The sequence below is a fragment of the Leptonotus elevatus genome, chromosome 2 (assembly GCF_054856555.1).
Source record: "Leptonotus elevatus isolate MCC_2025b chromosome 2, RoL_Lele_1.0, whole genome shotgun sequence".
NCBI classification, from domain to species: domain Eukaryota; kingdom Metazoa; phylum Chordata; class Actinopteri; order Syngnathiformes; family Syngnathidae; genus Leptonotus; species Leptonotus elevatus.
In genome coordinates this window covers 21,977,550-21,989,581 of record NC_141240.1, presented here as the reverse complement: position 1 = coordinate 21,989,581, position 12,032 = coordinate 21,977,550, and positions in this window count along the sequence as shown.

The window sequence follows — 12,032 nt, the reverse complement described above, 5'->3', positions numbered from 1 at the left end:
CTACACATGCAGTACGTTAAAACATTTCACACTTAATTGTGTTGTGCTGTATAGAAACTCACAGTAATAACATATTCGCCATTTAACCTGCAAATGAGGAAAACATGAACACAAAAAAACTGTACATGAATGTATTGTCCTCTTTTGCTCTTCTTTTATTGGTGGTTGGCAAACCGGCTTAATGGCACATTACCGCCACCAACTGGTTTTGTCCTTCCACTGCAAGGAAACCAATGTGAATTGACGGTGGCCGGATGTTGCGAAGTTTGCTGCCGCCATCTACACTGCACCCTTAGTTCAAATTTGTGCTTGTATCTCAAAACAAAAAAAAGAATCCAGATGACAGCTCATATCTGGAAAAATTATTCAATCAAGCAGTCTTATCTCAAGGCACCACTGTATTTGGAAAATGATCAAATCACAATACAAGATGCAGGATTGTGCAGTGAAGGTGTGGAAGGTGTACAGAGGACATCGCCATGGAGATTTGAAATGGAAGGCAACACTAATTACTTCTAACACACACACACGGAAATATCTTGGTCTCATTGAAACCTGAATCCACAAAGCAGCAATAAATTTGTTTCCTCTCAATTAATTTAATAATGTCATGAAATGAAATGAAAGGACGGCTAATCTGTTTTCTTTCCGACATGCGGCAGTATAATTAATGCAAGTGAGTGTGTGCGTACACACACTTCAGTACAATAGAATACAATGAAGACAATGGAGACGAATGACATGCGCCGTTTGCCGAGCACAGGGGGGGGGCTGAGTGTGGATTTTGTGTTGTGCTGCTTAACGAGTTTCGAAAAGAAGCTGAGATCGCGTTAACATGTTGCATGCACAGAGTTACCAGGTTATTTCTATTTACTGCTAAAAAGTTTAATTGATCATTGCTTACGGCAGAAATTTTTCATCCATCCCGCATCTATCCTTCCACCCATCCATCCTTCCACCTCTTTAGCCATCTATCCATCCCCCATCTAGCTAGCCTCCATCCAGCTAGTCATCATCCATTCATGTAGCCATTTATCTAAAGATTATCTCATCCATCCATCCATCCACAGTATGTAGCCCTAATCTCATCCATCCATCAAGCAATCATCCATCCATCTATCCGGCCATTATCTTATCCACTCATCATCATCCATCCATCCATTATCTCATCCATTCATCCATCCATTATCTCATCCATCCATCAAGCAATCATCCATCCATTCATCCATTATTTAATCTACCTGTTATCATCCATCTAGCCATTATTCCATCCATTCAGCCTACCAGCCATCCACACATCCAGCTATTATCTCATCCCTCCATCCAGACAGCCATTATCTCATCCAACCATCCCTCCATCCATCCATCCATCCACCCATCCATGTCATCCATCATTCATCCACACACTCATCCATTATCTCATCTATCTATTCATTTATCCATCCATGATAGATTAAGAACTTTAACTCATTATACGTCTGACCACGTAGCTTTATCCAGCACTTTGCATGTGTTCATTTGGGTCTTTTGTAAAGTAAAAAAAAAAAAAGTAAAAGTATATCTACTAAACGTTATCGTACACCGCTGTCTGGTGCAGTTCTGTGATTGGCCCGTCGTAACTTCATTACTTGAATGAAATAAATAGCGCGATGAGGATAGTGTATATGTAATGAGAATAGAAAGCAGCTTCTCCCATAGGTATCAGGGAGTTTTTGCATCCTTTTGACTGAGCTGATTCTTAAAATCAGATGAGCTCAGGAAGACAAGGAGGAAGAGGAGGAGGAACGTGAGAGGAAGAGAACTGTCAACCTTGATTACGCTTTTTCGTTGTTTTCCCCTCTTTTCACGGCTTTGTGCTCTTCTTCCCTTTTGACGGTTGTCATGACGATAGGGAACACAGTTTCCATGGTGAGGGGCTTAGCCCGAGCCGCGGCGCCATTCGCTCTGTCGGTGTGACGCCGCATGTGAAAAAAGGACTGCGTTGATTTCTTGTGGAATTTTGTTGTCGTTGTTTTAAGCTTTTATGGATGCTTCAGCTGTTTAAAGTAATCGTGGTGATAACATCCATCTGTCCATTTTAAAGCATGAAAATGGCAAATATGGACAAACAATTCATTTTTATGTCACAAATGAAAAACAATGGAAAGGTTGCCAGTCAATCTCAGGACACACATAGACGAACAAAACACTGGTCGCCAATCAGGCTAAAAAACAATGAGGGTGGGGGAGAGGCTCATTCTCCCAGTACCCACTTCAGAGTGCAGATCTCAAAAGATGTCAAAAAAACAGTTGTCTGCGCTCTGCCATGTCGAGACTGCCAGTGCACAATTGGAGCGGCTCGTTTAAATGGAATGTAAGGAGCGTCTTTGCTTGTCCATGATTGGAATTGGCTGTGATCATTCTCACAGTGGTGCAGGCGCCCCTCGCACAGAGTTGCTGGTCACTGGCAGGGCATAAATATATATTTTTTGTGGGTTTTATGAGCTGGAAGCCCAAATCATGTAAAAAGAAACAAAAGAATACTTGAAATCACTTAAATTGTGGGCCCTGAATTTTTTAATCTACGAAAGTTTGACTTTCTGAGTAGAATTATGGAAAGAAATGAACTTTTTCATGATATCCCAAAAAATAAAAAATAAGGATCTGTACAGACAAAGTAGGCTACTGGTTGCCAATTGATGTCAACATTAAATGCCTATTTGCCAATGTCAATCAGAAATGAGCTTTACACAGTATTTCTAAGAGCAATTAGAGGAATGACTTCATGTCCAGCTTCCATCACATTCTTTCAAGCAGCTTGTGGTTTATTGAAGGTGCAAGTTAGGGATAACTTCCCCACCAACAAAATACTGCTCCACTTTAATCTGTAATCAAACACTTGTTTAATACCAGCTGGCCACGGAACATCAACATAGTTTACAACAGGCTGCAAGCATCCTGCCAGAGTGCTTCACCATGACTTCAAAAGCCTGCTTACCATAGCTAATAACAACTGCTGCCAAAATCAAAAAAGAAAAGAAATCAATGGGGCTCTGGGAGCGGTAATGGAGATGTAACGATCTGTTAAAGCAAAAGAATTATTCCTCACTGGACATTTAACCTGAAGGGAGCCCCCACCATCACCACCCTCACCACAAAAGCATCATATGCTCTGTGGAGGGCTAATGGACGCCACTCTTTTCGTGTGTGTGTGTGTGTGTGTGTGTGTGTGGCCCCTTATTCCATGATGGGTTTAGCATCGGTATTTAGCACTATCCTTATGTTGTTTTTATCTATCTATCTATCTATTTGTGTTTTATCAGACAAAAGGAGAAGAGATGACAAGGTCTTCATTCCGGAATCATTTGGAAAGTATGCACATCTGGATTATGGGATGTGGAATTTTGCCTGGCGCGCTTAAATGTTTTCCAAAAGCACATTTGTAATGGTACAAGTGGAAAAAGCTAGACCTAAAATGAAAGAAGCACTTTGAATAGAATGCAGTTGACTCATGAATGGATAAATGTTTGCTGTAATTATGCTTCTACGAGTTATCATACGTTGTCAGTGGCGCAGATGGGATTTTGAAACTGTGGGGGAACGGGGACTCATTTATATATATATATATATATATATACACACACACACACGCACACGCACACACACATTAAAATAAAAAACAAAGATGCAGCAATTGACATGTATATTTTAGAAGTAAGTAAGAAAAGTAACTAACACCGACTGAATATTACTCCTTCTATCTTTAACATTGAACAAACACGGTTTTTTTTTAACAGTGTGGTAAAACTAAAAGACTCTTTCACACTGTGATGGTGCGTTCAATTGAAAATCGGAATTTAGACTTCTAACAGCTACTAGCCAGAGTTGCGTGCTCCCAGCGCTTCCCAGCCTTATAAATGCACAACAAAACATGTAACTAGAATTGTTTACATGATAGGCAGATAGCCTACTGGCTTGGCTTGTAAAATTAATCTACCTTGCTGAGTTTGAGATCCAACTTGAGGAAGGTTGATTAAAATCCCGACAAGTTCCGATATTTTTTGTGTAACTCAAGGCATCAGTAGTTGTATCACAATTTAGCTGTTCATCAGGGCAGTGTTGTTGTTGTCTCCGGGAGGCTGGGTAAAAGGTGGGCTACAAATAGTATAAGTTTATGATGTTTGTCGGCGTCTTCTAGTCTCTCTTTATTTTTACTTTCTCTTGAACGAGGCTCGCTTGGTTACACCTCTCTCTCTTTTCAGCCCATAACATGTGCAGTACACAAAACACCTCAGCATGTAAACTAAAATACAAAACCAAAAGTAATAATTCACAAAACAAATATTAGTCAATTGCAAGTATTACAAAAAAAAAAAAAAACGTGTTACAGCAGCTCCTTTGCCGACACCGTGCCCCTTGCGAGCGGGCTAGCAGTGGAAGGGGGGCAATAGCCAGATTGATTTGTGCTTCACTCGAGGGAGTTCTCCACAATATCAGTCTGGGGCTGCTCCGCGTGATTTACTCGGGAAAAGGCGGCGCATGCTCTACAACACTTCGAGCTGATTGGGCGAAGCAGAATCGTGTGCTCGTCTGCCTAACAATTGTATCGACCAATCACGGCAAAGGATGAAAATGTGGTCACCGACATGCGACTGTTGTGACTGACTAGCTGATATCATGGCGTTGAGCTTATGTTGTCGGTTTTGCAATGTTGATATGCGGATACAAGAGACTAATTCAGCGGGAAGAGAATTAATTGCAGAGTCCACGCATTTGCCCACCGGTGTCGCCATGTTTGGTTTGTTTCCTCCCACGGCTTCTGCGCTTCTTGTTTTTGTCACAGCTGCATATCCCGCCCCCAAATACAATGTCGCTGTGTGTGGTTGGTCCGAACCACCGGTGGTTCGTATCGGTGGAAATTAACGGGAGCAGTACAAGATGGATTCTCGGGAGTTTGTGATCTCACAAATACTGCGGGAATACATCTTGCGAGAGCAAGGTTAGGAATTCGCCGCAGCAAGCACGAATAGGTGCTTCTGTTCCCGGTGCACGCCTCCCTTGGGTCAGGAGCTCATACCATTCCAAGTTCTGCCCGCGGCCCCGCTCCAAGTGGTGGCTCGGAGTCGGGATGATGGCTCGTGCATAATTAAGCGGCAGGAAGGTCTGGATCCCGTCAGGCGGCCGCCTTTTTCCCCACTCCCGCCGACCTCCGTTGGATCTGCAAGCGGGTTAGGAGCAGGGCGGTTTCCGGGGATACACGGACGGTCCACGCAAAAAAAAACATAGCAAACGAGCAAACGCTTTCAGAAAACAACAGTGTTTTCTGCTTCCCGTTGTTTTCATTTAGTTAAATGTATGTAGACCATTCATCCCAAACTGCTGAAGTCATTAGTTTATTGGAAAAAAAAAAAAAATTATATTCTATTTCTAATGGGGTGAAGTGTTGTTCATATGCCGCAGGCGCTCTTTACTGCCTCCTATAGCCTGGGAGAATATCGACCACAGTGGGGAAAAGCCACGCTGAGTATGATGAAGGCAGCAAAACGTGTGCTCACAGGCGTACACGCGTCAAGCAAACTCTTCGAAAGTGGAGGGGACAGATTGTGGTCTTCATAAACTGTCCCGTTCCCAAGTGCCATCTGCGCCCGTGTACGTTGTTATCCAGACAAGTGGAAAGCAATTTTTATTTTTCTGCTTACAAACCAAGCTAAACCATCCCTACACATGGCTATGCTAAATGCTAACACTGTCATTTAATATTAATTACGTTTATATTCCATTCCACAATGAGAAAAAATGTCAAGTTGTGCAACCCCTACAACTAACATGGAAAGTCGCCAAAGCTTTCAAGTGAGCCTTGACTTGACTTGACCTGAAAGCCTCTGCTGAGGACTTGGCTGCCGTTTAGCGAAGTCTTATTAGCGAACGCCGAGGTGGCCTTCTGTTTTAAGAGAGAGAGAGAGAGAGAGAGAGAGAGAGAGAGAGAGAGAGAGAGAGAGAGAGAGAGAGAGAGAGAGAGAGAGAGTCAGCCAGCAAATAAAGCGACCATTAGCATGTACATTTCCCGCTGCCTCTGAAGTCCCTGAAATAGTCCATTTGGACGCTCACTTCCTGACACGTTGAAAGGAATCAATTAAAAATGGATAATATAACAGCTCATGAATATTAATCACCTCCATTTGGCTTCTGTCAGGAACACCTCTGGATCTGCACAAAACACGAAAAACTGGACCATCTCTTGACCGTAACTCTTGCACAGTCCATCACAATGAAGAGTGACAGTTAGGTAATGGGTATCGTAACTGGTGCTTCTGTAGCTACAAAACCAAATAGAGTGGTATGAGTGCTGTATGTTGACAGTGAATTCAAACTCAACTCACTTCACAACAAGCATCAATTTGGCAGCTAGCTTAATGCTAGTATATGTCACGGTGTTGTAACCTTTTATGGTACACAAATTGTGCAGCCATATTTTATACTGACAAACAAATATTATTTATAAAAATAAAAAAAAGATAAATGTATTATATTGTGCAAGTAACTTGCCCAACCTTAATAGAGAAGTCCAGTCAAAACACTTAGAAAGACTACATGACTGCTTCTTGCTCTGGCGCTGTCATTACACTACCTTGGTACCACGGGTGCAATCATCTTTGGAGCCATTAAACTGCTAATGCATCATTAATGAGACCCCCGCCCCCCAAACCCGTTCACCCATTGCCATCCTAACCACATTTGACCACAGGTGGGTGGGAAATGAGTCAGGCGCCAAGCCAACGCTGTTCATCAAGGAATGATGTACTGTCCTACCTTCAGCCGCTCTATCAAGACCACGCTCTTGTTAAATATTTAACAGGGCCTCCTAAATGCAGCGCAATCCACTAAGCACTGTGATCCCATCCTTGCACCTTTCGTATAACTTCAAAGGCGGTTTGACATATATAATACAGAGCTATATGATATTACAGTTAAATACTACAATGATTATATCTTTAGCCCCACAAATCAGAGGCTGTCAGCCCTAGAAATTGTTCACCCACACGACTTCATGAAAAAAATGCACACATATACATACGAAACATGCCCTTTCACATAACAGATGAAAAATCAATTTCCAGGTTTTAATCATTGAGACACAGTTGCCCGCCGTCAAGACAAAAATACAATATACAGTATTTACAACAAATTTTATATGTACCATAGATGAAATAGTGTGAAGCCGATTTTGCGGGCGGCAGCGCTCGTTAATTCTGAATGAGCTCAGTCTCATTCATTTGGCTGCCTCAGCAAGTCAATGGCTCATGGTCATTACTCTCCGAGTCTAAAACCCTCCGCCGCCACCCTTGAGGTGGTGGTGGTGGTGGTCTGGGCTGCGGCTGGAGACTTCTCATTCAAGTGAATGTGAACATTTTTACCCCAAGTTTCATTATTTCATCCATTAGTACATTGGAAATTGTAAATATGGTTAAGTATTGTTAGAAAATTACATGGACTGTATTTTTATGACTTGGCGAAGACGACAGTTGTCTCTGCCTGTCTCACTGGCTTTTAAAAGAAATGGGCGTGTGCATTGGAGTTTCTAAGAAAAGCGGTTCCATTGTAACCACAAAAAAGTCTTAAGGGCAGGCTTGGGGAGTAACGGAATACATGTACCACTGTTAAGTAATCAGATTACCCCAAAAAATGTAACTGTATTCCATTGCAGTTACAGGAAAAAACATGTAATCAGATTACAGGTACATTTATTAAAAATGGGGATTACTTTGAGGGATTACAATTTCTACGATGAGAGAGAGTGCGAAAGAGGGAGAGAGAAAGACAGAAGGACAGAGCGAGAAAGAGCGCGTGCACGCCCGCGCGAGCGGGACCGTTGCTACATGTCGGGGAGGTGGGAACGAACGAACTGACTCGTCGTGTCCTCCACACGCGGGCAGTTTGAAAAAGCTTCACGGACGGGAGGAGGAAATGGCGACCGGTATTTACTGGAACTTACTCAGAGCGAAAGTTTGAGCTGAGAGTCCAGCGGCATGCTACGCGCTGTCGCTTCTTGCTAGCTAGCCCGCTAGCCTACAACCATAATGTGAGTTACACCTTCCAAACAAATCTTTCTCTCAACAATTCACTATTTACACAACATATACACTAAACTAAACTAAACTTGTGACTGGGATAAAAGTTCATTTTGCAGTTGATATCACACATCGTCATCCTCATTGGATGACTATCTATCTATCTATCTATCTATCTATCTATCTATCTATCTATCTATCTATCTATCTATCTATCTATCTATCAAACTGTGAGGTGTGGTTGCTTTCAGTGACAGTTCGAAAACAGCATATGGCCTTAAATCAATCAATCAATCAATCAATCAAACAAACAATCAATCAATCAATAGCCTACATGCTTTTTAATTGCACAAGGATGTTTGCTATTTGTAGGCTGCCCGGCCCCTATCACCCGCAAATAGCAGGGGCACATTGTATAAAATATATATTGTGGTGATATTTATTTTTATATTGTCTTCATGAGCATACTCAATATTGGAGTAATCCAAAATTACTAAACTACATTACATTACTTTAATATTATGGTACTTGGATTACGTTATAAACTAAATTTTTTAGCAGGTAACTTTTTAAAATTTTAAAAGTAACCCTCCCAACCCTGCTTACATTTACAAACTAGACAAACAACAGACTGCTGGCCAGTCAATGTCAGTGCAAACTTCTGACAACCAGTAGAAGAGCATTTAATCGTTTGCCTGTCACTATCGGTCACTGACATAGATTAGATGAACATTAGATAGTAAATAGTAACAGTGACAACTTTCAGACCAATTAAGTGAAATCGGAGACAAGTGATGATCTCTCATGGCACAGTAATGCCTCACAACACAAAGTTTGTGAAATCGTTCCTCCAGAGGCTTCTCAAGGAAAGGAAATGTGAGACCTGTCGCACCCTGTGAATGATAACAGCATTCTATTTCCAGGTCACGACAAGCCTGATGAGTGAGATCAAGATCATGTTACAAGGGGGAGTGCTGCTCTCAAGGCCGGTGGAGAGGGTTGGGGTAGTGAGAGTTTGTGACGGTTTGAAGTGATTTAAGCCATGTGTCTCTCAGGGAATTTGTGTGACTGTCAAAAAAAAAGAGAGATTTATATTATGGATGTTGTGAACATTTTGGTCTTCATTGTGATGCTCAAATGATATGAAAGTGACCGAAATGTCTGTCGTGACAAATTTGTGAAACTAAACGGAAACAGAAATGTGGAAATGCAAACATCATTTTGGAGGATGAGATGCGTGGGCGTGGCTTCAAACATTTGAAATTGGGTTTTTTTTTTCACTTTGTGTCATCTCAACAACTGAACAAAAGAAGACAGCGTTTTATACTGTCATCGTACCGACTGAGGGTCTTCCCACAGCTTTCCCCAACAACACATGGCATCTACTTGAAACACTAAACCTGCTTCAAAACACAAATTCGGAACCCCAACCCTAGTTTGAAGCCCTACTTTGAAACCTTAGCCCCGAACCCAGCCCTAACCAACTTGATTTCACCTTGTGCTTCATATTGTATCCAATCACACTTTTATTGTGTTCAAATACATTCCAGTGTACTTAAGCCTGTTTGCCACTGTGCTGTGCTATGTGTTGTATCTATTTTATTGCATTACTGTTATTACCTGTATTGATTTTTTTATTTTTTTTATTTATTGTTCCAATTTATCTTTTGCAGTAAGATCAATTCCCCCTGTGGGTCAGTAAAAGTTTATGTCATGCTCGGTTGCATTACCTTACACTGTTAAAACTTGCATTACAGTATCATGTTATCTTACATTATCTAAAGATTTTGATATCAAACAGAAATTATTTCCCACACTGATGATTTGTCATGAATAATAATGACTGGCTGTCAGTCTGGTCGCAGGACCATCTGCGAAGGTTGACGACAGCTGAGAGAGAGCCGCGTGAGAATACGACTGATGTCTCTCTGCCCCCGCGCCGCCGCTGCCAGGAAAATAATACTGGACGCGAGAAAATTTTATTTTCCTGAATCAAATGGTTGCGTTTTGGCTAAATTGGAAAGCTGGCTCTTGAATCAAATATTGGATAAATTATTATATATTTTTATTGGATAAATATTGGATAAATATTGGATAAATATTGGATGAATAAAAAATAAAAAATAAAAAATTAACATTTGTAAATTTTCTATTTTCAATTTAAAAAATAAAAAATAAATTAAATACAAGATTGTGCAGGTGGGATTCCCATTCATCCTTGTTGCTTATGGGAACCGGGACTACCTTAAACGCAGAGCAGAGGAAAAAGAGAATCCTCTTCATTACCATTATTAATATGTGCTCATGAAATGTGTCCATTTTGAATAGCAACCCTAACCTTTGCAAGCACTACCCGGAGCTCTCAGTTGCATGTTATCCAATGTCAATTAAAGCAATTGGACATGTTATTGATTTGAGGACAGCCTAGAGGAATGGAACATAAGATTCAATCCACTGCTCAGCAGAAGGGACATTGCAAAAGGCGTGTACCTGATAATGAGACAAGGTTAGGTTCAGTGTTGTGAGCGCTGACCTTGTGTAAACACACACCCTTGCCCATATCCCAGCTGTCAACAGGCAAGTCGATTATTGCTTTTAATCCTTATATTATGCTGTAGGTCAAATTGGCCCATAAAAAAAAAATTGTAGTATGAAACCTCTTCTGCCTGGCGGGTATAAGTAGACTCAACATGCTTGGAAATTGAATTAATCATATATAGACAATGTTTTTTGTGGGGCTGCTCCTGGGTTTCGGACACTTTTGGATAACTAGACAGACCTCGGGTCAAATTGACCCAGGTACATTATTGCTGTCTCTGAGAAATGGACAGCACAGGAGAATTTATAGCATTTAGTAACTAACAGATGGTAGACTCCATAAGGCCATAAGATGACCAACCGGGAAGTGTCAAGCTTTCGTTGTGAGAGGAGGCTGCAGCAAGAAACCATGAAAGGAGAAAACAACTTATTGTTTACTCATGACAAAGAGTATTGGATTATTTACTATTCTTTAGATGCCCTTCATTTATTATTCTATTAATCGCAATGCTTTTCCCTTTGATATTGATGGTATTCCAACCTTGAGGAAGGTTACAAAAACAAGAGTATGATTGTTATGGCACTTTTAGTTTTGACATAGATAACTTTGAGAGAAACTTTGACTATGCAAGTGTGTGTGATTGTTATGCACATATGACTTTGTGAGAGACTGTTTTGACTACAAGATTGTGTGATTGTTATGCACACACACCTTAGTCACTGTTTTGATTACACAAGCGTGTGATTGTTTTGACTATGAGAGCATGTGACTGTTGTGGAACACTGCTTTGGATGGAATTTATTTAATTACACAAGCATTTTATTGCTATGCACACATATATTTGCAAGCAATTATTAACGACACAAACGTGTGATTGTTATGGCACACAGCCTTGCAAGCAATTGCTTTGACTACACGAGTGTGTTATGCCATACGTGGCTTTAATATGACTCACGTAGGTCCATATAAATGAAACATGTAGCTGACAATGGGAGTGTCGCAGTTCTGACTTCATTTGTGAGTTGATAAATGGTTGCCTGTGGGCCAAATCTGTATCTAATTTTGGACAAAGGCCTAGTGGGATCCAGGTTCCGTTGCCTTTTACTAAAATGCCACCTCATTCAGCCTGTATGTAATGTTTGTTAAAAAAAAAAAGAAGAAAGAAAGAAAAAGATGGCCAAAGCAATATGTAACATTTAACCTTAAACTAACAATTTCATCATCATTTTTGATGGCATATTGGCATGTAGTATGGAGAGAATGACATCACTGCTGTTGCCATGGTGACCTGAGCATGAATACTTTTGTGCTCAATAATAATGATGGACCAGCCGACACTTGCTGTTCGGATTTTTCACACAATTACTTATTTGTTATAAAATACACACTAAAACGTAAAATATATTTTCTGGAGCAGAAATCTCCACGGTTTCATTTCTATAAAT